This window comes from Misgurnus anguillicaudatus, chromosome 21 (assembly GCF_027580225.2).
Source record: "Misgurnus anguillicaudatus chromosome 21, ASM2758022v2, whole genome shotgun sequence".
NCBI lineage: Eukaryota > Metazoa > Chordata > Actinopteri > Cypriniformes > Cobitidae > Misgurnus > Misgurnus anguillicaudatus.
In genome coordinates this window covers 11,581,022-11,602,695 of record NC_073357.2, presented here as the reverse complement: position 1 = coordinate 11,602,695, position 21,674 = coordinate 11,581,022, and the positions used below count along the sequence as shown (strand labels likewise).

The 21,674-nt window shown below is 45.5% G+C and overlaps 50 non-coding genes and 7 pseudogenes across 50 annotated transcripts; all 57 read left to right on the top strand.

The window, feature by feature from the left end:
• The first annotated feature begins 732 nt into the window (after positions 1–732).
• LOC141357731 (5S ribosomal RNA) lies at positions 733–851 on the top strand. The gene has a single exon (XR_012364218.1). It is a non-coding gene; the product is annotated as a 5S ribosomal RNA (ribosomal RNA).
• Positions 852–992: 141 nt separating this feature from the next.
• LOC141357721 (5S ribosomal RNA) lies at positions 993–1,111 on the top strand. Its single transcript, XR_012364208.1, has one exon. It is a non-coding gene; the product is annotated as a 5S ribosomal RNA (ribosomal RNA).
• A 141-nt stretch (positions 1,112–1,252) lies between these two features.
• On the top strand, positions 1,253–1,371 carry LOC141357711 (5S ribosomal RNA). Its single transcript, XR_012364198.1, has one exon. It is a non-coding gene; the product is annotated as a 5S ribosomal RNA (ribosomal RNA).
• A 141-nt stretch (positions 1,372–1,512) lies between these two features.
• Positions 1,513–1,631, top strand: LOC141357700 (5S ribosomal RNA). The gene has a single exon (XR_012364187.1). It is a non-coding gene; the product is annotated as a 5S ribosomal RNA (ribosomal RNA).
• A 141-nt stretch (positions 1,632–1,772) lies between these two features.
• Positions 1,773–1,891, top strand: LOC141357689 (5S ribosomal RNA). Its single transcript, XR_012364176.1, has one exon. It is a non-coding gene; the product is annotated as a 5S ribosomal RNA (ribosomal RNA).
• Positions 1,892–2,032: 141 nt separating this feature from the next.
• LOC141357678 (5S ribosomal RNA) lies at positions 2,033–2,151 on the top strand. Its single transcript, XR_012364165.1, has one exon. It is a non-coding gene; the product is annotated as a 5S ribosomal RNA (ribosomal RNA).
• Positions 2,152–2,292: 141 nt separating this feature from the next.
• On the top strand, positions 2,293–2,411 carry LOC141357669 (5S ribosomal RNA). The gene has a single exon (XR_012364156.1). It is a non-coding gene; the product is annotated as a 5S ribosomal RNA (ribosomal RNA).
• A 141-nt stretch (positions 2,412–2,552) lies between these two features.
• On the top strand, positions 2,553–2,671 carry LOC141353847 (5S ribosomal RNA; annotated as a pseudogene).
• A 141-nt stretch (positions 2,672–2,812) lies between these two features.
• LOC141357659 (5S ribosomal RNA) lies at positions 2,813–2,931 on the top strand. The gene has a single exon (XR_012364146.1). It is a non-coding gene; the product is annotated as a 5S ribosomal RNA (ribosomal RNA).
• Positions 2,932–3,072: 141 nt separating this feature from the next.
• Positions 3,073–3,191, top strand: LOC141357648 (5S ribosomal RNA). Its single transcript, XR_012364135.1, has one exon. It is a non-coding gene; the product is annotated as a 5S ribosomal RNA (ribosomal RNA).
• Positions 3,192–3,332: 141 nt separating this feature from the next.
• Positions 3,333–3,451, top strand: LOC141357637 (5S ribosomal RNA). Its single transcript, XR_012364124.1, has one exon. It is a non-coding gene; the product is annotated as a 5S ribosomal RNA (ribosomal RNA).
• A 141-nt stretch (positions 3,452–3,592) lies between these two features.
• On the top strand, positions 3,593–3,711 carry LOC141354789 (5S ribosomal RNA). Its single transcript, XR_012361221.1, has one exon. It is a non-coding gene; the product is annotated as a 5S ribosomal RNA (ribosomal RNA).
• Positions 3,712–3,852: 141 nt separating this feature from the next.
• Positions 3,853–3,971, top strand: LOC141353726 (5S ribosomal RNA; annotated as a pseudogene).
• Positions 3,972–4,100: 129 nt separating this feature from the next.
• On the top strand, positions 4,101–4,219 carry LOC141357626 (5S ribosomal RNA). The gene has a single exon (XR_012364113.1). It is a non-coding gene; the product is annotated as a 5S ribosomal RNA (ribosomal RNA).
• A 141-nt stretch (positions 4,220–4,360) lies between these two features.
• On the top strand, positions 4,361–4,479 carry LOC141354061 (5S ribosomal RNA; annotated as a pseudogene).
• A 141-nt stretch (positions 4,480–4,620) lies between these two features.
• LOC141357615 (5S ribosomal RNA) lies at positions 4,621–4,739 on the top strand. The gene has a single exon (XR_012364102.1). It is a non-coding gene; the product is annotated as a 5S ribosomal RNA (ribosomal RNA).
• Positions 4,740–4,879: 140 nt separating this feature from the next.
• LOC141357604 (5S ribosomal RNA) lies at positions 4,880–4,998 on the top strand. The gene has a single exon (XR_012364091.1). It is a non-coding gene; the product is annotated as a 5S ribosomal RNA (ribosomal RNA).
• A 141-nt stretch (positions 4,999–5,139) lies between these two features.
• LOC141353802 (5S ribosomal RNA) lies at positions 5,140–5,258 on the top strand (annotated as a pseudogene).
• Positions 5,259–5,375: 117 nt separating this feature from the next.
• Positions 5,376–5,494, top strand: LOC141355135 (5S ribosomal RNA). The gene has a single exon (XR_012361561.1). It is a non-coding gene; the product is annotated as a 5S ribosomal RNA (ribosomal RNA).
• Positions 5,495–5,635: 141 nt separating this feature from the next.
• On the top strand, positions 5,636–5,754 carry LOC141357594 (5S ribosomal RNA). The gene has a single exon (XR_012364081.1). It is a non-coding gene; the product is annotated as a 5S ribosomal RNA (ribosomal RNA).
• Positions 5,755–5,895: 141 nt separating this feature from the next.
• On the top strand, positions 5,896–6,014 carry LOC141353491 (5S ribosomal RNA). The gene has a single exon (XR_012360587.1). It is a non-coding gene; the product is annotated as a 5S ribosomal RNA (ribosomal RNA).
• A 129-nt stretch (positions 6,015–6,143) lies between these two features.
• LOC141357584 (5S ribosomal RNA) lies at positions 6,144–6,262 on the top strand. The gene has a single exon (XR_012364071.1). It is a non-coding gene; the product is annotated as a 5S ribosomal RNA (ribosomal RNA).
• A 141-nt stretch (positions 6,263–6,403) lies between these two features.
• Positions 6,404–6,522, top strand: LOC141357574 (5S ribosomal RNA). Its single transcript, XR_012364061.1, has one exon. It is a non-coding gene; the product is annotated as a 5S ribosomal RNA (ribosomal RNA).
• Positions 6,523–6,663: 141 nt separating this feature from the next.
• LOC141358250 (5S ribosomal RNA) lies at positions 6,664–6,782 on the top strand. Its single transcript, XR_012364739.1, has one exon. It is a non-coding gene; the product is annotated as a 5S ribosomal RNA (ribosomal RNA).
• A 141-nt stretch (positions 6,783–6,923) lies between these two features.
• Positions 6,924–7,042, top strand: LOC141357551 (5S ribosomal RNA). The gene has a single exon (XR_012364038.1). It is a non-coding gene; the product is annotated as a 5S ribosomal RNA (ribosomal RNA).
• Positions 7,043–7,171: 129 nt separating this feature from the next.
• On the top strand, positions 7,172–7,290 carry LOC141353799 (5S ribosomal RNA; annotated as a pseudogene).
• Positions 7,291–7,431: 141 nt separating this feature from the next.
• On the top strand, positions 7,432–7,550 carry LOC141357550 (5S ribosomal RNA). The gene has a single exon (XR_012364037.1). It is a non-coding gene; the product is annotated as a 5S ribosomal RNA (ribosomal RNA).
• A 129-nt stretch (positions 7,551–7,679) lies between these two features.
• On the top strand, positions 7,680–7,798 carry LOC141357809 (5S ribosomal RNA). Its single transcript, XR_012364296.1, has one exon. It is a non-coding gene; the product is annotated as a 5S ribosomal RNA (ribosomal RNA).
• Positions 7,799–7,939: 141 nt separating this feature from the next.
• LOC141354060 (5S ribosomal RNA) lies at positions 7,940–8,058 on the top strand (annotated as a pseudogene).
• Positions 8,059–8,199: 141 nt separating this feature from the next.
• On the top strand, positions 8,200–8,318 carry LOC141357549 (5S ribosomal RNA). The gene has a single exon (XR_012364036.1). It is a non-coding gene; the product is annotated as a 5S ribosomal RNA (ribosomal RNA).
• A 129-nt stretch (positions 8,319–8,447) lies between these two features.
• On the top strand, positions 8,448–8,566 carry LOC141357863 (5S ribosomal RNA). Its single transcript, XR_012364352.1, has one exon. It is a non-coding gene; the product is annotated as a 5S ribosomal RNA (ribosomal RNA).
• A 141-nt stretch (positions 8,567–8,707) lies between these two features.
• LOC141358127 (5S ribosomal RNA) lies at positions 8,708–8,826 on the top strand. The gene has a single exon (XR_012364616.1). It is a non-coding gene; the product is annotated as a 5S ribosomal RNA (ribosomal RNA).
• A 129-nt stretch (positions 8,827–8,955) lies between these two features.
• On the top strand, positions 8,956–9,074 carry LOC141357562 (5S ribosomal RNA). The gene has a single exon (XR_012364049.1). It is a non-coding gene; the product is annotated as a 5S ribosomal RNA (ribosomal RNA).
• Positions 9,075–9,215: 141 nt separating this feature from the next.
• LOC141357229 (5S ribosomal RNA) lies at positions 9,216–9,334 on the top strand. The gene has a single exon (XR_012363713.1). It is a non-coding gene; the product is annotated as a 5S ribosomal RNA (ribosomal RNA).
• Positions 9,335–9,475: 141 nt separating this feature from the next.
• Positions 9,476–9,594, top strand: LOC141357556 (5S ribosomal RNA). Its single transcript, XR_012364043.1, has one exon. It is a non-coding gene; the product is annotated as a 5S ribosomal RNA (ribosomal RNA).
• A 141-nt stretch (positions 9,595–9,735) lies between these two features.
• On the top strand, positions 9,736–9,854 carry LOC141357495 (5S ribosomal RNA). The gene has a single exon (XR_012363982.1). It is a non-coding gene; the product is annotated as a 5S ribosomal RNA (ribosomal RNA).
• Positions 9,855–9,983: 129 nt separating this feature from the next.
• Positions 9,984–10,102, top strand: LOC141357547 (5S ribosomal RNA). Its single transcript, XR_012364034.1, has one exon. It is a non-coding gene; the product is annotated as a 5S ribosomal RNA (ribosomal RNA).
• Positions 10,103–10,243: 141 nt separating this feature from the next.
• LOC141357228 (5S ribosomal RNA) lies at positions 10,244–10,362 on the top strand. Its single transcript, XR_012363712.1, has one exon. It is a non-coding gene; the product is annotated as a 5S ribosomal RNA (ribosomal RNA).
• A 141-nt stretch (positions 10,363–10,503) lies between these two features.
• On the top strand, positions 10,504–10,622 carry LOC141357537 (5S ribosomal RNA). Its single transcript, XR_012364024.1, has one exon. It is a non-coding gene; the product is annotated as a 5S ribosomal RNA (ribosomal RNA).
• A 141-nt stretch (positions 10,623–10,763) lies between these two features.
• LOC141358249 (5S ribosomal RNA) lies at positions 10,764–10,882 on the top strand. The gene has a single exon (XR_012364738.1). It is a non-coding gene; the product is annotated as a 5S ribosomal RNA (ribosomal RNA).
• Positions 10,883–11,023: 141 nt separating this feature from the next.
• On the top strand, positions 11,024–11,142 carry LOC141357874 (5S ribosomal RNA). The gene has a single exon (XR_012364363.1). It is a non-coding gene; the product is annotated as a 5S ribosomal RNA (ribosomal RNA).
• A 141-nt stretch (positions 11,143–11,283) lies between these two features.
• Positions 11,284–11,402, top strand: LOC141357548 (5S ribosomal RNA). Its single transcript, XR_012364035.1, has one exon. It is a non-coding gene; the product is annotated as a 5S ribosomal RNA (ribosomal RNA).
• A 129-nt stretch (positions 11,403–11,531) lies between these two features.
• On the top strand, positions 11,532–11,650 carry LOC141353797 (5S ribosomal RNA; annotated as a pseudogene).
• Positions 11,651–11,791: 141 nt separating this feature from the next.
• On the top strand, positions 11,792–11,910 carry LOC141357528 (5S ribosomal RNA). The gene has a single exon (XR_012364015.1). It is a non-coding gene; the product is annotated as a 5S ribosomal RNA (ribosomal RNA).
• Positions 11,911–12,051: 141 nt separating this feature from the next.
• Positions 12,052–12,170, top strand: LOC141358247 (5S ribosomal RNA). The gene has a single exon (XR_012364736.1). It is a non-coding gene; the product is annotated as a 5S ribosomal RNA (ribosomal RNA).
• A 141-nt stretch (positions 12,171–12,311) lies between these two features.
• LOC141357546 (5S ribosomal RNA) lies at positions 12,312–12,430 on the top strand. Its single transcript, XR_012364033.1, has one exon. It is a non-coding gene; the product is annotated as a 5S ribosomal RNA (ribosomal RNA).
• Positions 12,431–12,559: 129 nt separating this feature from the next.
• On the top strand, positions 12,560–12,678 carry LOC141357517 (5S ribosomal RNA). Its single transcript, XR_012364004.1, has one exon. It is a non-coding gene; the product is annotated as a 5S ribosomal RNA (ribosomal RNA).
• A 141-nt stretch (positions 12,679–12,819) lies between these two features.
• Positions 12,820–12,938, top strand: LOC141357507 (5S ribosomal RNA). Its single transcript, XR_012363994.1, has one exon. It is a non-coding gene; the product is annotated as a 5S ribosomal RNA (ribosomal RNA).
• A 2,441-nt stretch (positions 12,939–15,379) lies between these two features.
• Positions 15,380–15,498, top strand: LOC141358246 (5S ribosomal RNA). Its single transcript, XR_012364735.1, has one exon. It is a non-coding gene; the product is annotated as a 5S ribosomal RNA (ribosomal RNA).
• Positions 15,499–15,639: 141 nt separating this feature from the next.
• On the top strand, positions 15,640–15,758 carry LOC141356985 (5S ribosomal RNA). The gene has a single exon (XR_012363457.1). It is a non-coding gene; the product is annotated as a 5S ribosomal RNA (ribosomal RNA).
• A 141-nt stretch (positions 15,759–15,899) lies between these two features.
• On the top strand, positions 15,900–16,018 carry LOC141357498 (5S ribosomal RNA). Its single transcript, XR_012363985.1, has one exon. It is a non-coding gene; the product is annotated as a 5S ribosomal RNA (ribosomal RNA).
• A 129-nt stretch (positions 16,019–16,147) lies between these two features.
• On the top strand, positions 16,148–16,266 carry LOC141357488 (5S ribosomal RNA). The gene has a single exon (XR_012363975.1). It is a non-coding gene; the product is annotated as a 5S ribosomal RNA (ribosomal RNA).
• A 141-nt stretch (positions 16,267–16,407) lies between these two features.
• LOC141357477 (5S ribosomal RNA) lies at positions 16,408–16,526 on the top strand. Its single transcript, XR_012363964.1, has one exon. It is a non-coding gene; the product is annotated as a 5S ribosomal RNA (ribosomal RNA).
• Positions 16,527–16,667: 141 nt separating this feature from the next.
• LOC141358245 (5S ribosomal RNA) lies at positions 16,668–16,786 on the top strand. Its single transcript, XR_012364734.1, has one exon. It is a non-coding gene; the product is annotated as a 5S ribosomal RNA (ribosomal RNA).
• A 141-nt stretch (positions 16,787–16,927) lies between these two features.
• On the top strand, positions 16,928–17,046 carry LOC141357545 (5S ribosomal RNA). The gene has a single exon (XR_012364032.1). It is a non-coding gene; the product is annotated as a 5S ribosomal RNA (ribosomal RNA).
• Positions 17,047–17,175: 129 nt separating this feature from the next.
• LOC141357820 (5S ribosomal RNA) lies at positions 17,176–17,294 on the top strand. The gene has a single exon (XR_012364307.1). It is a non-coding gene; the product is annotated as a 5S ribosomal RNA (ribosomal RNA).
• A 141-nt stretch (positions 17,295–17,435) lies between these two features.
• On the top strand, positions 17,436–17,554 carry LOC141357466 (5S ribosomal RNA). The gene has a single exon (XR_012363953.1). It is a non-coding gene; the product is annotated as a 5S ribosomal RNA (ribosomal RNA).
• Positions 17,555–21,674: the final 4,120 nt, after the last annotated feature.

The following is a 21,674-nucleotide window of genomic DNA, read 5'->3' as shown; positions in this document are numbered from 1 at the left end:
AAGGAATTTTTAAAGAAATGTAAGTGGGTGGTTAAAGACCTGACAGAGCAGTGGGACGAAAATGTAATGGAATGGAATAGAGTGGTAATGTTTGGATGGGAAAAGAAGTGTGATAACAAAATGTTTATAAACCTATGGCTATTGCTAATGAAAAACGCAATCTGGGAAAGAAGAACTGTGGCTAAAAGGGAAAAAATTGTTTTAGATGTTTGGACTGTTATGAAAAGAAAAACAGAGTTGTATATAAAAAGACTATATGTGTATTTTAAATGTGAAAATATGTTGCAAAGCTTTTATTGTGTTTTTACGCCACAGGTCTATTGTGTTTTAAAAACTCTCAAATGGAAACTGCCAGAGAGTGAAGGGGATGTTTGATTTGTTTGTTTGTTTTAAGCTTGTGATTTTAATACTGATGTAAATGTTATGTGGAAAAATGTATGCATTAAAAATGTAAATGTTTGATTTTCTAATAAAAAAAAAATAAAAAAAAAAAAGCACGCCCGCTCTCGTCTGATCTCGGAAGCCAAGCAGGGTCGGGCCTGGTTAGTACTTGGATGGGAGACCGCCTGGGAATACCAGGTGCTGTAAGCATTTAATTCTTTATTTAATTAATTATTTAATTATTTATTCATATAATTTTTTTCCAGAAATGCATCCTTTCTGTAAGCGTTCGCCGATGGCATGGCGTTGCCACATTAGTCTTGAAGTGGCTCTCGAATCGAGTCAGCGCTCGCTTACGGCCACACCACCCTGAGCACGCCCGCTCTCGTCTGATCTCGGAAGCCAAGCAGGGTCGGGCCTGGTTAGTACTTGGATGGGAGACCGCCTGGGAATACCAGGTGCTGTAAGCATTTAATTCTTTATTTAATTAATTATTTAATTATTTATTCATATAATTTTTTTCCAGAAATGCATCCTTTCTGTAAGCGTTCGCCGATGGCATGGCGTTGCCACATTAGTCTTGAAGTGGCTCTCGAATCGAGTCAGCGCTCGCTTACGGCCACACCACCCTGAGCACGCCCGCTCTCGTCTGATCTCGGAAGCCAAGCAGGGTCGGGCCTGGTTAGTACTTGGATGGGAGACCGCCTGGGAATACCAGGTGCTGTAAGCATTTAATTCTTTATTTAATTAATTATTTAATTATTTATTCATATAATTTTTTTCCAGAAATGCATCCTTTCTGTAAGCGTTCGCCGATGGCATGGCGTTGCCACATTAGTCTTGAAGTGGCTCTCGAATCGAGTCAGCGCTCGCTTACGGCCACACCACCCTGAGCACGCCCGCTCTCGTCTGATCTCGGAAGCCAAGCAGGGTCGGGCCTGGTTAGTACTTGGATGGGAGACCGCCTGGGAATACCAGGTGCTGTAAGCATTTAATTCTTTATTTAATTAATTATTTAATTATTTATTCATATAATTTTTTTCCAGAAATGCATCCTTTCTGTAAGCGTTCGCCGATGGCATGGCGTTGCCACATTAGTCTTGAAGTGGCTCTCGAATCGAGTCAGCGCTCGCTTACGGCCACACCACCCTGAGCACGCCCGCTCTCGTCTGATCTCGGAAGCCAAGCAGGGTCGGGCCTGGTTAGTACTTGGATGGGAGACCGCCTGGGAATACCAGGTGCTGTAAGCATTTAATTCTTTATTTAATTAATTATTTAATTATTTATTCATATAATTTTTTTCCAGAAATGCATCCTTTCTGTAAGCGTTCGCCGATGGCATGGCGTTGCCACATTAGTCTTGAAGTGGCTCTCGAATCGAGTCAGCGCTCGCTTACGGCCACACCACCCTGAGCACGCCCGCTCTCGTCTGATCTCGGAAGCCAAGCAGGGTCGGGCCTGGTTAGTACTTGGATGGGAGACCGCCTGGGAATACCAGGTGCTGTAAGCATTTAATTCTTTATTTAATTAATTATTTAATTATTTATTCATATAATTTTTTTCCAGAAATGCATCCTTTCTGTAAGCGTTCGCCGATGGCATGGCGTTGCCACATTAGTCTTGAAGTGGCTCTCGAATCGAGTCAGCGCTCGCTTACGGCCACACCACCCTGAGCACGCCCGCTCTCGTCTGATCTCGGAAGCCAAGCAGGGTCGGGCCTGGTTAGTACTTGGATGGGAGACCGCCTGGGAATACCAGGTGCTGTAAGCATTTAATTCTTTATTTAATTAATTATTTAATTATTTATTCATATAATTTTTTTCCAGAAATGCATCCTTTCTGTAAGCGTTCGCCGATGGCATGGCGTTGCCACATTAGTCTTGAAGTGGCTCTCGAATCGAGTCAGCGCTCGCTTACGGCCACACCACCCTGAGCACGCCCGCTCTCGTCTGATCTCGGAAGCCAAGCAGGGTCGGGCCTGGTTAGTACTTGGATGGGAGACCGCCTGGGAATACCAGGTGCTGTAAGCATTTAATTCTTTATTTAATTAATTATTTAATTATTTATTCATATAATTTTTTTCCAGAAATGCATCCTTTCTGTAAGCGTTCGCCGATGGCATGGCGTTGCCACATTAGTCTTGAAGTGGCTCTCGAATCGAGTCAGCGCTCGCTTACGGCCACACCACCCTGAGCACGCCTGCTCTCGTCTGATCTCGTAAGCCAAGCAGGGTCGGGCCTGGTTAGTACTTGGATGGGAGACCGCCTGGGAATACCAGGTGCTGTAAGCATTTAATTCTTTATTTAATTAATTATTTAATTATTTATTCATATAATTTTTTTCCAGAAATGCATCCTTTCTGTAAGCGTTCGCCGATGGCATGGCGTTGCCACATTAGTCTTGAAGTGGCTCTCGAATCGAGTCAGCGCTCGCTTACGGCCACACCACCCTGAGCACGCCCGCTCTCGTCTGATCTCGGAAGCCAAGCAGGGTCGGGCCTGGTTAGTACTTGGATGGGAGACCGCCTGGGAATACCAGGTGCTGTAAGCATTTAATTCTTTATTTAATTAATTATTTAATTATTTATTCATATAATTTTTTTCCAGAAATGCATCCTTTCTGTAAGCGTTCGCCGATGGCATGGCGTTGCCACATTAGTCTTGAAGTGGCTCTCGAATCGAGTCAGCGCTCGCTTACGGCCACACCACCCTGAGCACGCCCGCTCTCGTCTGATCTCGGAAGCCAAGCAGGGTCGGGCCTGGTTAGTACTTGGATGGGAGACCGCCTGGGAATACCAGGTGCTGTAAGCATTTAATTCTTTATTTAATTAATTATTTAATTATTTATTCATATAATTTTTTTCCAGAAATGCATCCTTTCTGTAAGCGTTCGCCGATGGCATGGCGTTGCCACATTAGTCTTGAAGTGGCTCTCGAATCGAGTCAGCGCTCGCTTACGGCCACACCACCCTGAGCACGCCCGCTCTCGTCTGATCTCGGAAGCCAAGCAGGGTCGGGCCTGGTTAGTACTTGGATGGGAGACCGCCTGGGAATACCAGGTGCTGTAAGCATTTAATTCTTTATTTAATTAATTATTTAATTATTTATTCATATAATTTTTTTCCAGAAATGCATCCTTTCTGTAAGCGTTCGCCGATGGCATGGCGTTGCCACATTAGTCTTGAAGTGGCTCTCGAATCGAGTCAGCGCTCGCTTACGGCCACACCACCCTGAGCACGCCCGCTCTCGTCTGATCTCGGAAGCCAAGCAGGGTCGGGCCTGGTTAGTACTTGGATGGGAGACCGCCTGGGAATACCAGGTGCCGTAAGCATTTAATTCTTTATTTAATTAATTATTTAATTATTTATTCATATAATTTTTTTCCAGAAATGCATCCTTTCTGTAAGCGTTCGCCGATGGCATGGCGTTGCCACATTAGTCTTGAAGTGGCTCTCGAATCGAGTCAGCGCTCGCTTACGGCCACACCACCCTGAGCACGCCCGCTCTCGTCTGATCTCGGAAGCCAAGCAGGTTAGGGCCTGTTTAGTACTTGGATGGGAGACCGCCTGGGAATACCAGGTGCTGTAAGCATTTAATTAATTATTTAATTATTTATTCATATAATTTTTTTCCAGAAATGCATCCTTTCTGTAAGCGTTCGCCGATGGCATGGCGTTGCCACATTAGTCTTGAAGTGGCTCTCGAATCGAGTCAGCGCTCGCTTACGGCCACACCACCCTGAGCACGCCCGCTCTCGTCTGATCTCGGAAGCCAAGCAGGGTCGGGCCTGGTTAGTACTTGGATGGGAGACCGCCTGGGAATACCAGGTGCTGTAAGCATTTAATTCTTTATTTAATTAATTATTTAATTATTTATTCATATACTTTTTTTCCAGAAATGCATCCTTTCTGTAAGCGTTCGCCGATGGCATGGCGTTGCCACATTAGTCTTGAAGTGGCTCTCGAATCGAGTCAGCGTTCGCTTACCTCCACACCACCCTGAGCACGCCCGCTCTCGTCTGATCTCGGAAGCCAAGCAGGGTCGGGCCTGGTTAGTACTTGGATGGGAGACCGCCTGGGAATACCAGGTGCTGTAAGCATTTAATTCTTTATTTAATTAATTATTTAATTATTTATTCATATACTTTTTTTCCAGAAATGCATCCTTTCTGTAAGCGTTCGCCGATGGCATGGCGTTGCCACATTAGTCTTGAAGTGGCTCTCGAATCGAGTCAGCGCTCGCTTACGGCCACACCACCCTGAGCACGCCCGCTCTCGTCTGATCTCGGAAGCCAAGCAGGGTCGGGCCTGGTTAGTACTTGGATGGGAGACCGCCTGGGAATACCAGGTGCTGTAAGCATTTAATTCTTTATTTAATTAATTATTTAATTATTTATTCATATAATTTTTTTCCAGAAATGCATCCTTTCTGTAAGCGTTCGCGATGGCATGGCGTTGCCACATTAGTCTTGAAGTGGCTCTCGAATCGAGTCAGCGCTCGCTTACGGCCACACCACCCTGAGCACGCCCGCTCTCGTCTGATCTCGGAAGCCAAGCAGGGTCGGGCCTGGTTAGTACTTGGATGGGAGACCGCCTGGGAATACCAGGTGCTGTAAGCATTTAATTCTTTATTTAATTAATTATTTAATTATTTATTCATATAATTTTTTTCCAGAAATGCATCCTTTCTGTAAGCGTTCGCCGATGGCATGGCGTTGCCACATTAGTCTTGAAGTGGCTCTCGAATCGAGTCAGCGCTCGCTTACGGCCACACCACCCTGAGCACGCCCGCTCTCGTCTGATCTCGGAAGCCAAGCAGGGTCGGGCCTGTTTAGTACTTGGATGGGAGACCGCCTGGGAATACCAGGTGATGTAAGCATTTAATTATTTATTCATATAATTTTTTTCCAGAAATGCATCCTTTCTGTAAGCGTTCGCCGATGGCATGGCGTTGCCACATTAGTCTTGAAGTGGCTCTCGAATCGAGTCAGCGCTCGCTTACGGCCACACCACCCTGAGCACGCCCGCTCTCATCTGATCTCGGAAGACAAGCAGGGTCGGGCCTGGTTAGTACTTGGATGGGAGACCGCCTGGGAATACCAGGTGCTGTAAGCATTTAATTCTTTATTTAATTAATTATTTAATTATTTATTCATATACTTTTTTTCCAGAAATGCATCCTTTCTGTAAGCGTTCGCCGATGGCATGGCGTTGCCACATTAGTCTTGAAGTGGCTCTCGAATCGAGTCAGCGCTCGCTTACGGCCACACCACCCTGAGCACGCCCGCTCTCGTCTGATCTCGGAAGCCAAGCAGGGTCGGGCCTGGTTAGTACTTGGATGGGAGACCGCCTGGGAATACCAGGTGCTGTAAGCATTTAATTCTTTATTTAATTAATTATTTAATTATTTATTCATATAATTTTTTTCCAGAAATGCATCCTTTCTGTAAGCGTTCGCCGATGGCATGGCGTTGCCACATTAGTCTTGAAGTGGCTCTCGAATCGAGTCAGCGCTCGCTTACGGCCACACCACCCTGAGCACGCCCGCTCTCGTCTGATCTCGGAAGCCAAGCAGGGTCGGGCCTGTTTAGTACTTGGATGGGAGACCGCCTTGGAATACCAGGTGCTGTAAGCATTTAATTAATTATTTAATTATTTATTCATATAATTTTTTTCCAGAAATGCATCCTTTCTGTAAGCGTTCGCCGATGGCATGGCGTTGCCACATTAGTCTTGAAGTGGCTCTCGAATCGAGTCAGCGCTCGCTTACGGCCACACCACCCTGAGCACGCCCGCTCTCGTCTGATCTCGGAAGCCAAGCAGGGTCGGGCCTGGTTAGTACTTGGATGGGAGACCGCCTGGGAATACCAGGTGCTGTAAGCATTTAATTCTTTATTTAATTAATTATTTAATTATTTATTCATATAATTTTTTTCCAGAAATGCATCCTTTCTGTAAGCGTTCGCCGATGGCATGGCGTTGCCACATTAGTCTTGAAGTGGCTCTCGAATCGAGTCAGCGCTCGCTTACGGCCACACCACCCTGAGCACGCCCGCTCTCGTCTGATCTCGGAAGCCAAGCAGGGTCGGGCCTGGTTAGTACTTGGATGGGAGACCGCCTGGGAATACCAGGTGCTGTAAGCATTTAATTCTTTATTTAATTAATTATTTAATTATTTATTCATATAATTTTTTTCCAGAAATGCATCCTTTCTGTAAGCGTTCGCCGATGGCATGGCGTTGCCACATTAGTCTTGAAGTGGCTCTCGAATCGAGTCAGCGCTCGCTTACGGCCACACCACCCTGAGCACGCCCGCTCTCGTCTGATCTCGGAAGCCAAGCAGGGTCGGGCCTGCTTAGTACTTGGATGGGAGACCGCCTGGGAATACCAGGTGCTGTAAGCATTTAATTCTTTATTTAATTAATTATTTAATTATTTATTCATATAATTTTTTTCCAGAAATGCATCCTTTCTGTAAGCGTTCGCCGATGGCATGGCGTTGCCACATTAGTCTTGAAGTGGCTCTCGAATCGAGTCAGCGCTCGCTTACGGCCACACCACCCTGAGCACGCCCGCTCTCGTCTGATCTCGGAAGCCAAGCAGGGTCGGGCCTGTTTAGTACTTGGATGGGAGACCGCCTGGGAATACCAGGTGCTGTAAGCATTTAATTCATTATTTAATTATTTATTCATATAATTTTTTTCCAGAAATGCATCCTTTCTGTAAGCGTTCGCCGATGGCATGGCGTTGCCACATTAGTCTTGAAGTGGCTCTCGAATCGAGTCAGCGCTCGCTTACGGCCACACCACCCTGAGCACGCCCGCTCTCGTCTGATCTCCGAAGCCAAGCAGGGTCGGACCTGGTTAGTACTTGGATGGGAGACCGCCTGGGAATACCAGGTGCCGTAAGCATTTAATTCTTTATTTAATTAATTATTTAATTATTTATTCATATAATTTTTTTCCAGAAATGCATCCTTTCTGTAAGCGTTCGCCGATGGCATGGCGTTGCCACATTAGTCTTGAAGTGGCTCTCGAATCGAGTCAGCGCTCGCTTACGGCCACACCACCCTGAGCACGCCCGCTCTCGTCTGATCTCGGAAGCCAAGCAGGGTCGGGCCTGTTTAGTACTTGGATGGGAGACCGCCTGGGAATACCAGGTGCTGTAAGCATTTAATTAATTATTTAATTATTTATTCATATAATTTTTTTCCAGAAATGCATCCTTTCTGTAAGCGTTCGCCGATGGCATGGCGTTGCCACATTAGTCTTGAAGTGGCTCTCGAATCGAGTCAGCGCTCGCTTACGGCCACACCACCCTGAGCACGCCCGCTTTCGTCTGATCTCGGAAGCCAAGCAGGGTCGGGCCTGGTTAGTACTTGGATGGGAGACCGCCTGGGAATACCAGGTGCTGTAAGCATTTAATTCTTTATTTAATTAATTATTTAATTATTTATTCATATACTTTTTTTCCAGAAATGCATCCTTTCTGTAAGCGTTCGCCGATGGCATGGCGTTGCCACATTAGTCTTGAAGTGGCTCTCGAATCGAGTCAGCGTTCGCTTACCTCCACACCACCCTGAGCACGCCCGCTCTCGTCTGATCTCGGAAGCCAAGCAGGGTCGGGCCTGGTTAGTACTTGGATGGGAGACCGCCTGGGAATACCAGGTGCTGTAAGCATTTAATTCTTTATTTAATTAATTATTTAATTATTTATTCATATACTTTTTTTCCAGAAATGCATCCTTTCTGTAAGCGTTCGCCGATGGCATGGCGTTGCCACATTAGTCTTGAAGTGGCTCTCGAATCGAGTCAGCGCTCGCTTACGGCCACACCACCCTGAGCACGCCCGCTCTCGTCTGATCTCGGAAGCCAAGCAGGGTCGGGCCTGTTTAGTACTTGGATGGGAGACCGCCTGGGAATACCAGGTGCTGTAAGCATTTAATTAATTATTTAATTATTTATTCATATAATTTTTTTCCAGAAATGCATCCTTTCTGTAAGCGTTCGCCGATGGCATGGCGTTGCCACATTAGTCTTGAAGTGGCTCTCGAATCGAGTCAGCGCTCGCTTACGGCCACACCACCCTGAGCACGCCCGCTCTCGTCTGATCTCGGAAGCCAAGCAGGGTCGGGCCTGGTTAGTACTTGGATGGGAGACCGCCTGGGAATACCAGGTGCTGTTAGCATTTAATTCTTTATTTAATTAATTATTTAATTATTTATTCATATAATTTTTTTCCAGAAATGCATCCTTTCTGTAAGCGTTTGCCGATGGCATGGCGTTGCCACATTAGTCTTGAAGTGGCTCTCGAATCGACTCAGCGCTCGCTTACGGCCACACCACCCTGAACACGCCCGCTCTCGTCTGATCTTGGAAGCCAAGCAGGGTCGGGCCTGTTTAGTACTTGGATGGGAGACCGCCTGGGAATACCAGGTGCTGTAAGCATTTAATTAATTATTTAATTATTTATTCATATAATTTTTTTCCAGAAATGCATCCTTTCTGTAAGCGTTCGCCGATGGCATGGCGTTGCCACATTAGTCTTGAAGTGGCTCTCGAATCGAGTCAGCGCTCGCTTACGGCCACACCACCCTGAGCACGCCCGCTCTCGTCTGATCTCGGAAGCCAAGCAGGGTCGGGCCTGGTTAGTACTTGGATGGGAGACCGCCTGGGAATACCAGGTGCTGTAAGCATTTAATTCTTTATTTAATTAATTATTTATTTATTTATTCATATAATTTTTTTCCAGAAATGCATCCTTTCTGTAAGCGTTCGCCGATGGCATGGCGTTGCCACATTAGTCTTGAAGTGGCTCTCGAATCGAATCAGCGCTCGTTTACGGCCACACCACCCTGAGCACGCCCGCTCTCGTCTGATCTCGGAAGCCAAGCAGGGTCGGGCCTGGTTAGTACTTGGATGGGAGACCGCCTGGGAATACCAGGTGCTGTAAGCATTTAATTCTTTATTTAATTAATTATTTAATTATTTATTCATATACTTTTTTTCCAGAAATGCATCCTTTCTGTAAGCGTTCGCCGATGGCATGGCGTTGCCACATTAGTCTTGAAGTGGCTCTCGAATCGAGTCAGCGCTCGCTTACGGCCACACCACCCTGAGCACGCCCGCTCTCGTCTGATCTCGGAAGCCAAGCAGGGTCGGGCCTGGTTAGTACTTGGATGGGAGACCGCCTGGGAATACCAGGTGCTGTAAGCATTTAATTCTTTATTTAATTAATTATTTAATTATTTATTCATATAATTTTTTTCCAGAAATGCATCCTTTCTGTAAGCGTTCGCCGATGGCATGGCGTTGCCACATTAGTCTTGAAGTGGCTCTCGAATCGAGTCAGCGCTCGCTTACGGCCACACCACCCTGAACACGCCCGCTCTCATCTGATCTTGGAAGCCAAGCAGGGTCGGGCCTGTTTAGTACTTGGATGGGAGACCGCCTGGGAATACCAGGTGCTGTAAGCATTTAATTAATTATTTAATTATTTATTCATATAATTTTTTTCCAGAAATGCATCCTTTCTGTAAGCGTTCGCCGATGGCATGGCGTTGCCACATTAGTCTTGAAGTGGCTCTCGAATCGAGTCAGCGCTCGCTTACGGCCACACCACCCTGAGCACGCCCGCTCTCGTCTGATCTCGGAAGCCAAGCAGGGTCGGGCCTGGTTAGTACTTGGATGGGAGACCGCCTGGGAATACCAGGTGCTGTAAGCATTTAATTCTTTATTTAATTAATTATTTATTTATTTATTCATATAATTTTTTTCCAGAAATGCATCCTTTCTGTAAGCGTTCGCCGATGGCATGGCGTTGCCACATTAGTCTTGAAGTGGCTCTCGAATCGAATCAGCGCTCGTTTACGGCCACACCACCCTGAGCACGCCCGCTCTCGTCTGATCTCGGAAGCCAAGCAGGGTCGGGCCTGGTTAGTACTTGGATGGGAGACCGCCTGGGAATACCAGGTGCTGTAAGCATTTAATTCTTTATTTAATTAATTATTTAATTATTTATTCATATACTTTTTTTCCAGAAATGCATCCTTTCTGTAAGCGTTCGCCGATGGCATGGCGTTGCCACATTAGTCTTGAAGTGGCTCTCGAATCGAGTCAGCGCTCGCTTACGGCCACACCACCCTGAGCACGCCCGCTCTCGTCTGATCTCGGAAGCCAAGCAGGGTCGGGCCTGGTTAGTACTTGGATGGGAGACCGCCTGGGAATACCAGGTGCTGTAAGCATTTAATTCTTTATTTAATTAATTATTTAATTATTTATTCATATAATTTTTTTCCAGAAATGCATCCTTTCTGTAAGCGTTCGCCGATGGCATGGCGTTGCCACATTAGTCTTGAAGTGGCTCTCGAATCGAGGCAGCAGTCGCTTACGGCCACACCACCCTGAGCACGCCCGCTCTCGTCTGATCTCGGAAGCCAAGCAGGGTCGGGCCTGCTTAGTACTTGGATGGGAGACCGCCTGGGAATACCAGGTGCTGTAAGCATTTAATTCTTTATTTAATTAATTATTTAATTATTTATTCATATAATTTTTTTCCAGAAATGCATCCTTTCTGTAAGCGTTCGCCGATGGCATGGCGTTGCCACATTAGTCTTGAAGTGGCTCTCGAATCGAGTCAGCGCTCGCTTACGGCCACACCACCCTGAGCACGCCCGCTCTCGTCTGATCTCGGAAGCCAAGCAGGGTCGGGCCTGGTTAGTACTTGGATGGTAGACCGCCTGGGAATACCAGGTGCTGTAAGCATTTAATTCTTTATTTAATTAATTATTTAATTATTTATTCATATAATTTTTTTCCAGAAATGCATACTTTCTGTAAGCGTTCGCCGATGGCATGGCGTTGCCACATTAGTCTTGAAGTGGCTCTCGAATCGAGTCAGCGCTCGCTTACGGCCACACCACCCTGAGCACGCCCGCTCTCGTCTGATCTCGGAAGCCAAGCAGGGTCGGGCCTGTTTAGTACTTGGATGGGAGACCGCCTGGGAATACCAGGTGCTGTAAGCATTTAATTAATTATTTAATTATTTATTCATATAATTTTTTTCCAGAAATGCATCCTTTCTGTAAGCGTTCGCCGATGGCATGGCGTTGCCACATTAGTCTTGAAGTGGCTCTCGAATCGAATCAGCGCTCGCTTACGGCCACACCACCCTGAGCACGCCCGCTCTCGTCTGATCTCGGAAGCCAAGCAGGGTCGGGCCTGCTTAGTACTTGGATGGAAGACCGCCTGGGAATACCAGGTGCTGTAAGCATTTAATTCTTTATTTAATTAATTATTTAATTATTTATTCATATAATTTTTTTCCAGAAATGCATCCTTTCTGTAAGCGTTCGCCGATGGCATGGCGTTGCCACATTAGTCTTGAAGTGGCTCTCGAATCGAGTCAGCGCTCGCTTACGGCCACACCACCCTGAGCACGCCCGCTCTCGTCTGATCTCGGAAGCCAAGCAGGGTCGGGCCTGGTTAGTACTTGGATGGGAGACCGCCTGGGAATACCAGGTGCTGTAAGCATTTAATTCTTTATTTAATTAATTATTTAATTATTTATTCATATAATTTTTTTCCAGAAATGCATCCTTTCTGTAAGCGTTCGCCGATGGCATGGCGTTGCCACATTAGTCTTGAAGTGGCTCTCGAATCGAGTCAGCGCTCGCTTACGGCCACACCACCCTGAGCACGCCCGCTCTCGTCTGATCTCGGAAGCCAAGCAGGGTCGGGCCTGCTTAGTACTTGGATGGGAGACCGCCTGGGAATACCAGGTGCTGTAAGCATTTAATTCTTTATTTAATTAATTATTTAATTATTTATTCATATAATTTTTTTCCAGGATTGCATCCTTTCTGTAAGCGTTCGCCGATGGCATGGCGTTGCCACATTAGTCTTGAAGTGGCTCTCGAATCGAGTCAGCGCTCGCTTACGGCCACACCACCCTGAGCACGCCCGCTCTCGTCTGATCTCGGAAGCCAAGCAGGGTCGGGCCTGTTTAGTACTTGGATGGGAGACCGCCTGGGAATACCAGGTGCTGTAAGCATTTAATTAATTATTTAATTATTTATTCATATAATTTTTTTCCAGAAATGCATCCTTTCTGTAAGCGTTCGCCGATGGCATGGCGTTGCCACATTAGTCTTGAAGTGGCTCTCGAATCGAGTCAGCGCTCGCTTACGGCCACACCACCCTGAGCACGCCCGCTCTCGTCTGATCTCGGAAGCCAAGCAGGGTCGGGCCTGGTTAGTACTTGGATGGGAGACCGCCTGGGAATACCAGGTGCTGTAAGCATTTAATTCTTTATTTAATTAATTATTTAATTATTTATTCATATAATTTTTTTCCAGAAATGCATCCTTTCTGTAAGCGTTCGCCGATGGCATGGCGTTGCCACATTAGTCTTGAAGTGGCTCTCGAATCGAGTCAGCACTCGCTTACGGCCACACCACCCTGAGCACGCCCGCTCTCGTCTGATCTCGGAAGCCAAGCAGGGTCGGGCCTGGTTAGTACTTGGATGGGAGACCGCCTGGGAATACCAGGTGCTGTAAGCATTTAATTCTTTATTATGTTGGCTTGAAAAAGCCAACATACTGTTATTCATCTTAATCTTATTATTATTCTTCTTCTGATCCCCACTTTTTCTGACTGTAACTCCTCCTAGAGCTTTCAAGCTACACCCACAAAACTTTACAAAACTTTTAAGACTGGTACGTAGATTTATGCTATGACTTTTCTAACTGATGGGACCTACCGAATTCCTAAACGGGGCGCTAAAACACCCCAAAATTTCCATTGACTTAACATTACGACCAACTTTGACGGGTCATAGCTGCGAACGAAAAATTTGTAGAAACTTGTGGGTTATCACAGTTGAAGAGGCTGGCAGGCTCTGTAAGAACATGCATCACATAGGGGTGTAAGCTGTACCCCTGGGGTGTAAGAGGCCCCCAAATTTCCCCATTGACTTATAATGGGGCAGGAAACACGCCCATATAAGGGAAATAAAAACATCCCAGAAGAAATATCTTCATTCTAGAGTGTCGTAGAGACATGGGGGTGGGCTCATTTTACTCAGGCATCCAATCAGTCTTTCAGGATCTCTCCAAAGCTATTAAGCCACGCCCCTAGCAACCATTTTGGGTACCCTAGCAACATCTCCCATAGACTGCCATTATAAAATGCCCAGATGGATATCTTTGCATCACACTGTCATAGAGACATGGGGGTGGGATCATTTTACTCAGGCATCCAATCAGACTCTCAGGATTCTTACAGAGTTATTAAGCCACGCCCCTAGCAACCAAATATGAGCACCCTAGCAACAGAACAAACAAAGCCTTATATCTCCGCTTCAGAACATCATAGAGACACGGGGGTTGGACCGTTTTACTTGTGGCTTGAAGATTGATCATTATGGGATGCCAATTTTCTCCCTAGCAACCAAACTTAGTACCCTAGCAACGGAATAAACAAAGCCTTATATCTCCGCTTCAGAACATCATAGAGACACGTGGGTTGGACCGTTTTACTCGTGGCTTGAAGGTTGATAATTATGGGATGCCAATTTTCTCCCTAGCAACCAAACGTAGTACCCTAGCAACGGAATAAACAAAGCCTTATATCTCCGCTTCAGAACATCATAGAGACATGGGGGTTGGACCGTTTTACTTGTGGCTTGAAGGTTGATCATTATGGGATGCCAATTTTCTCACTACAAACCTAACTTAGTACCCTAGCTACCGAATAAACAAAGCCTTATATCTCCGCTTCAGAACATCATAGAGACACGGGGGTTGGACCGTTTTACTTGTGGCTTGAAGTGTGATCATTATGGGATGCCAATTTTCTCCCTAGCAACCAAACTTAGTACCCTAGCAACGGAATAAACAAAGCCTTATATCTCCACTTCAGAACATCATAGAGACACAGGGGTTGGACCATTTTACTTGTGGCTTGAAGTATGATCATTATGGGATGCCAATTTTCTCCCTAGCAACCAAACTTAGTACCCTAGCAACGGAATAAACAAAGCCTTATATCTCCTCTTCAGAACATCATAGAGACACGGGGGTTGGACTGTTTTACTTGTGGCTTGAAGTGTGATCATTATGGGATGCCAATTTTCTCCCTAGCAACCAAACTTAATACCCTAGCAACGGAACAAACAAAGCCTTATATCTCCGCATCAGAACATCGTAGAGACACGGGGGTTGGACCGTTTTACTTGTGGCTTGAGGTGTAATCATTATGGGATGCCAATTTTCTGCCTAGCAACCAAACTTAGTACCCTAGCAACGGAATAAACAAAGCCTTATATCTCCGTATCAGAACATCGTAGAGACATGGGGGTTGGACCGTTTTACTTATGACTTGAAGTAAAATCATTATGGGATGCCAGTTTTCTGCCTAGCAACCAAACTTAGTACCCTAGCAACAGAATAAACAAAGCCTTATATCTTTGCATCAGAGCATCATAGAGACACGGGGGCTGGACTGTTTTATTTGTGACTTGAAGTGAAATCATTATGGGATGCCAATTTTCTGCCTAGCAACCAAACTTAGTACCCTAGCAACGGAATAAACAAAGTCTTATATCTTCGCATCAGAACATCATAGAGACATGGGGGTTGGATGTTTAAACATGTTAGCTTTATGCTGACTTTATGCTAAATCATGTTAGCTTCATGCTAAATCATGCTAGCTTAATGCTAAATTATGTTAGCTTTATTTTAAAAAGCTTCATACTGAAGCATACTAACAACAAGATAGCCTACTAAACCAAACTTCTGTCAAACTGTTTTAAACGTTCAGACCAGGCTTTGTCAAGCCAACATAAAGTTTGTCCTCAAACTTTAATATCTAGTTTAATTAATTATTTAATTATTTATTCATATAATTTTTTTCCAGAAATGCATCCTTTCTGTAAGCGTTCGCCGATGGCATGGCGTTGCCACATTAGTCTTGAAGTGGCTCTCGAATCGAGTCAGCGCTCGCTTACGGCCACACCACCCTGAGCACGCCCGCTCTCGTCTGATCTCGGAAGCCAAGCAGGGTCGGGCCTGCTTAGTACTTGGATGGGAGACCGCCTGGGAATACCAGGTGCTGTAAGCATTTAATTCTTTATTTAATTAATTATTTAATTATTTATTCATATAATTTTTTTCCAGAAATGCATCCTTTCTGTAAGCGTTCGCCGATGGCATGGCGTTGCCACATTAGTCTTGAAGTGGCTCTCGAATCGAGTCAGCGCTCGCTTACGGCCACACCACCCTGAGCACGCCCGCTCTCGTCTGATCTCGGAAGCCAAGCAGGGTCGGGCCTGGTTAGTACTTGGATGGGAGACCGCCTGGGAATTCCAGGTGCTGTAAGCATTTAATTCTTTATTTAATTAATTATTTAATTATTTATTCATATAATTTTTTTCCAGAAATGCATCCTTTCTGTAAGCGTTCGCCGATGGCATGGCGTTGCCACATTAGTCTTGAAGTGGCTCTCGAATCGAGTCAGCGCTCGCTTACGGCCACACCACCCTGAGCACGCCCGCTCTCGTCTGATCTCGGAAGCCAAGCAGGGTCGGGCCTGGTTAGTACTTGGATGGGAGACCGCCTGGGAATACCAGGTGCTGTAAGCATTTAATTCTTTATTTAATTATTTATTCATATAATTTTTTTCCAGAAATGCATCCTTTCTGTAAGCGTTCGCCGATGGCATGGCGTTGCCACATTAGTCTTGAAGTGGCTCTCGAATCGAATCAGCGCTCGCTTACGGCCACACCACCCTGAGCACGCCCGCTCTCGTCTGATCTCGGAAGCCAAGCAGGGTCGGGCCTGGTTAGTACTTGGATGGGAGACCGCCTGGGAATACCAGGTGCTGTAAGCATTTAATTCTTTATTTAATTAATTATTTAATTATTTATTCATATAATTTTTTTCCAGAAATGCATCCTTTCTGTAAGCGTTCGCCGATGGCATGGCGTTGCCACATTAGTCTTGAAGTGGCTCTCGAATCGAGTCAGCGCTCGCTTACGGCCACACCACCCTGAGCACGCCCGCTCTCGTCTGATCTCGGAAGCCAAGCAGGGTCGGGCCTGGTTAGTACTTGGATGGGAGACCGCCTGGGAATACCAGGTGCTGTAAGCATTTAATTCTTTATTTAATTAATTATTTAATTATTTATTCATATAATTTTTTTCCAGAAATGCATCCTTTCTGTAAGCGTTCGCCGATGGCATGGCGTTGCCACATTAGTCTTGAAGTGGCTCTCGAATCGAGTCAGCGCTCGCTTACGGCCACACCACCCTGAGCACGCCCGCTCTCGTCTGATCTCGGAAGCCAAGCAGGGTCGGGCCTGCTTAGTACTTGGATGGGAGACCGCCTGGGAATACCAGGTGCTGTAAGCATTTAATTCTTTATTTAATTAATTATTTAATTATTTATTCATATAATTTTTTTCCAGAAATGCATCCTTTCTGTAAGCGTTCGCCGATGGCATGGCGTTGCCACATTAGTCTTGAAGTGGCTCTCGAATCGAGTCAGCGCTCGCTTACGGCCACACCACCCTGAGCACGCCCGCTCTCGTCTGATCTCGGAAGCCAAGCAGGGTCGGGCCTGTTTAGTACTTGGATGGGAGACCGCCTGGGAATACCAGGTGCTGTAAGCATTTAATTAATTATTTAATTATTTATTCATATAATTTTTTTCCAGAAATGCATCCTTTCTGTAAGCGTTCGCCGATGGCATGGCGTTGCCACATTAGTCTTGAAGTGGCTCTCGAATCGAGTCAGCGCTCGCTTACGGCCACATCACCCTGAGCACGCCCGCTCTCGTCTGATCTCGGAAGCCAAGCAGGGTCGGGCCTGGTTAGTACTTGGATGGGAGACCGCCTGGGAATACCAGGTGCTGTAAGCATTTAATTCTTTATTTAATTAATTATTTAATTATTTATTCATATAATTTTTTTCCAGAAATGCATCCTTTCTGTAAGCGTTCGCCGATGGCATGGCGTTGTCACATTAGTCTTGAAGTGGCTCTCGAATCGAGTCAGCGCTCGCTTACGGCCACACCACCCTGAGCACGCCCGCTCTCGTCTGATCTCGGAAGCCAAGCAGGGTCGGGCCTGGTTAGTACTTGGATGGGAGACCGCCTGGGAATACCAGGTGCTGTAAGCATTTAATTCTTTATTATGTTGGCTTGAAAAAGCCAACATACTGTTATTCATCTTAATCTTATTATGTTGGCTTGACAAAGCCAACATACTGTTCTTCGATCTAAGCTTATTATTATTATTATTATTATTAGTGGTGCTTGCATTTATGCAAGGCATCACTATTACTATTCCTCAGGGATATCATTATAATTATGTTGGCTTGAAAAAGCCAACATACTGTTCTTCATTCTAAACTTATTATTAGTGGTGCTTGCATTTATGCAAGGCATCACTATTACTATTCCTCAGGGATATTATTCTTATTAGTGGTGCTTGCATTTATGCAAAGCATCACTATTACTATTGCTCATACTTATTATTAGTGGTGCTTGCATTTATGCAAAGCATCACTATTACTATTGCTCATACTTATTATTATTATTATTTTTATATCTGGACAAAATTTCGGCGCGTAACTCGTCCCGCACGGTTTGCCGTAGTCCCATGAAAGCGGGCTCAAATCGACCGGTTTATTGAGGAGAGGTGTGCTATGACTTTTATAAGGGATCGGGTGCAGGATTTCCGAAAGGGGGGCAAAAAATCACCCAAAAAATCCCATTGACTTAACATTGCGCCGAACTTTGACGGGTGATAGCTCCGCTCGAGGATTTTGTAGAAACATGTGGGTTACATTATTTGAAGAGGGTGGTAGGCTCTGTAAGAACATACATGACATTGGGGTGTAAGTTGTACCCCTGGGGTGTAAGAGGAGCCCGAAAATTCCCATTGACTTATAATGGGGCAGGAAACATGCCCATATAAGGGAATAAAACAGTTCCAGATGGGATATCTTTGCTTTACAGTGTCGTAGAGAAAAGTGGGTGGGCTCATTTCACTCGGGCATCCAATCCGTCTCTCAGGATCATCCCAGAGCTATTAAGCCACGCCCCTAGCAACAATTTTGGGCACCCTAGCAACATCTCCCATAGACTGCCATTATAAAATGCCCAGATGGATATCTTTGCACCACAGTGTCATAGAGACATGGGGGTGGGCTCATTTTACTCAGGCATCCAATCAGTCTCTCATGATCCTTACATAGGTATTAAGCCACGCCCCTAGCAACCACTTTTGAGCACCCTAGCAACATAAAATTCAAACAGTTATATCTCCGCATCAGAACATCGTAGAGACACGGGGGTTGGACCGTTTGACTCGTGACTCGGAGTGTAATCATTATGGGATGCCAATTTTTTCCCTAGCAACCAAATACAGTACCCTAGCAACAGAGTAAACAAAGCCTTATATCTCCGCATCAGAACATCGTAGAGACACGGGGGTTGGACCGTTTGACTTGTGACTCGGAGTGTAATCATTATGGGATGCCAATTTTTTCCCTAGCAACCAAATACAGTACCCTAGCAACAGAGTAAACAAAGCCTTATATCTCCGCATCAGAACATCGTCGAGACACGGCGGTTGGACCGTTTGACTCGTGACTCGGAGGGTAATCACTAGTGGATGGCAATTTTTTCCCTAGCAACCAAATACAGTACCCTAGCAACAGAGTAAACAAAGCCTTATATCTCCGCATCAGAACATCGTAGAGACATGGGGGTTGGACCGTTTGACTCGTGACTCGGAGGGTAATCACTAGTGGATGCCATTTTTTTCCCTAGCAACCAAATACAGTACCCTAGCAACACAGTAAACAAAGCCTTATAACTCCGCATCAGAACATCGTAGAGACACGGGGGTTGGACCGTTTGACTTGTGACTCGGAGGGTAATCACTAGTGGATGCCATTTTTTTCCCTAGCAACCAAATACAGTACCCTAGCAACAGAGTAAACACAGCCTTATATCTCCGCAACAGAACACCGTAGAGACACTGGGGTTGGACCTTTTGAAAAGTGACTCGGAGGTTAATCAATAATCGATGCCATTTTTTTCCCTAGCAACCAAATACAGTACCCTAGCAACAGAGTAAACAAAGCCTTATATCTCCGCATCAGAACATCGTAGAGACACTGGGTTTGGACCGTTTGACTCGTGACTTGGAGGGTAATCACTAGTGGATGCCGATTTTTTCCCTAGCAACCAAATACAGTACCCTAGCAACAGAGTAAACAAAGCCTTATATCTCCGCATCAGAACATCATAGAGACACGGGGGTTGGACCGTTTGACTCGTGACTCGGAGTGTAATCATTATGGGATGCCATTTTTTTCCCTAGCAACCAAATACAGTACCCTAGCAACAGAGTAAACAAAGCCTTATCTCTCCGCATCAGAACATCATAGAGACACGGTTGTTGGACCGTTTGACTCGTGACTCAGAGTGTAATTATGGGATGCCAATTTTTTCCCTAGCAACCAAATACAGTACCCTAGCAACAGAGTAAACAAAGCCTTATATCTCCGCATCAGAACATCGTAGAGACACGGGGGTTGGACCGTTTGACTCTTGACTCAGAGTGTAATCATTATGGGATGCCAATTTTTTCCCTAGCAACCAAATACAGTACCCTAGCAACAGAGTAAACAAAGCCTTATATCTCCGCATCAGAACATCGTAGAGACACGGGGGTTGGACCGTTTGACTTGTGACTCAGAGTGAAATCATTATGGGATGCCAATTTTTTCCCTAGCAACCAAATACAGTACCCTAGCAACAGAGTAAACAAAGCCTTATATCTCCGCATCAGAACATCGTAGAGACACGGGGGTTGGACCGTTTGACTCGTGACTCAGAGTGTAATCATTATGGGATGCCAATTTTTTCCCTAGCAACCAAATACAGTACCCTAGCAACATAGTAAACAAAGCCTTATATCTCGGCATCCGAACATCGTAGAGACACGGGGGTTGGACCGTTTGACTCGTGACTCAGAGTGTAATCATTATGGGATGCCAATTATTTCCCTAGCAACCAAATACAGTACCCTAGCAACAGAGTAAACAAAGCTTTATATCTCCGCATCAGAACATCGTAGAGACACGGGGGTGGGACCGTTTGACTTGTGACTCGGCGGGTAATCACTATGGGATGCCAATATTTTCCCTAGCAACCAAATACAGTACCCTAGCAACAGAGTAAACAAAGCCTTATATCTCAGCATCAGAACATCGTAGAGACACGGGGGTTGGACCGTTTGACTCGTGACTCGGAGGGTAATCACAAGTGGATGCCAATTTTTTTCCTAGCAACCAAATACAGTACCCTAGCAACCGGATAAACACAGCCTTATATCTCCGCATCAGAACATCGTAGAGACACGGGAGTTGGATCTTTTTACTTTTGGCTTGGAGTATAATCATATACTGTCCCCAGAATTTTGCCACGGCAAGCACCACTCACATTTTCTTCTGGAAATGTACCTATCTAGTTATTATTATTATTTTTATATCTGGACAAAATTTCGGCGCGTAACTCGTCCCGCACGATTTGTCATAGACCCATGAAAGAGGGCTCAAATCGACCGGATTATTGAGGAGAGGCGTGCTATGACTTTTATAAGTGATCAGGTGCAGAGTGTCCGAAAGGGGGGCGAAAAATCACCCAAAAAATCCCATTGACTTAACATTGCGCCGAACTTTGACGGGTCATAGCTCCGCTCGAGGATTTTGTAGAAACGTGTGGGTTACATTATTTGAAGAGGGTGGTAGACTCTGTAAGAACATACATCACAATGGGGTATAAGTTGTACCCCTGGGGTGTAAGAGGAGCCCGAAATTTCCCATTGACTTATAACGGGGCAGGAAACACGCCCATATAAGGGAATAAAACATTTCCAGATGGGATATCTTCGCATTAAACCGTCGTAGAGGGGTGGGCTCATTTTACTCAGGCATCCAACCAGTCTCTCAGGATCCTTACATAGGTATTAAGCCACGCCCCTAGCAACCACTTTTGAGCACCCTAGCAACATAAAATTCAAACAGTTATATCTCGGCATTAGAACATCATAAAGACACGGGGGTTGGACCATTTGACTCGTGACTCAGAGTGTGATCATTATGGGGTGCCAATTTTTTCCATAGCAACCAAATACAGTACCCTAGCAACAGAGTAAACAAAGCCTTATATCTCCGCATCAGAACGTCGTAGAGACACTGGGGTTGGACAGTTTGATTCGTGACT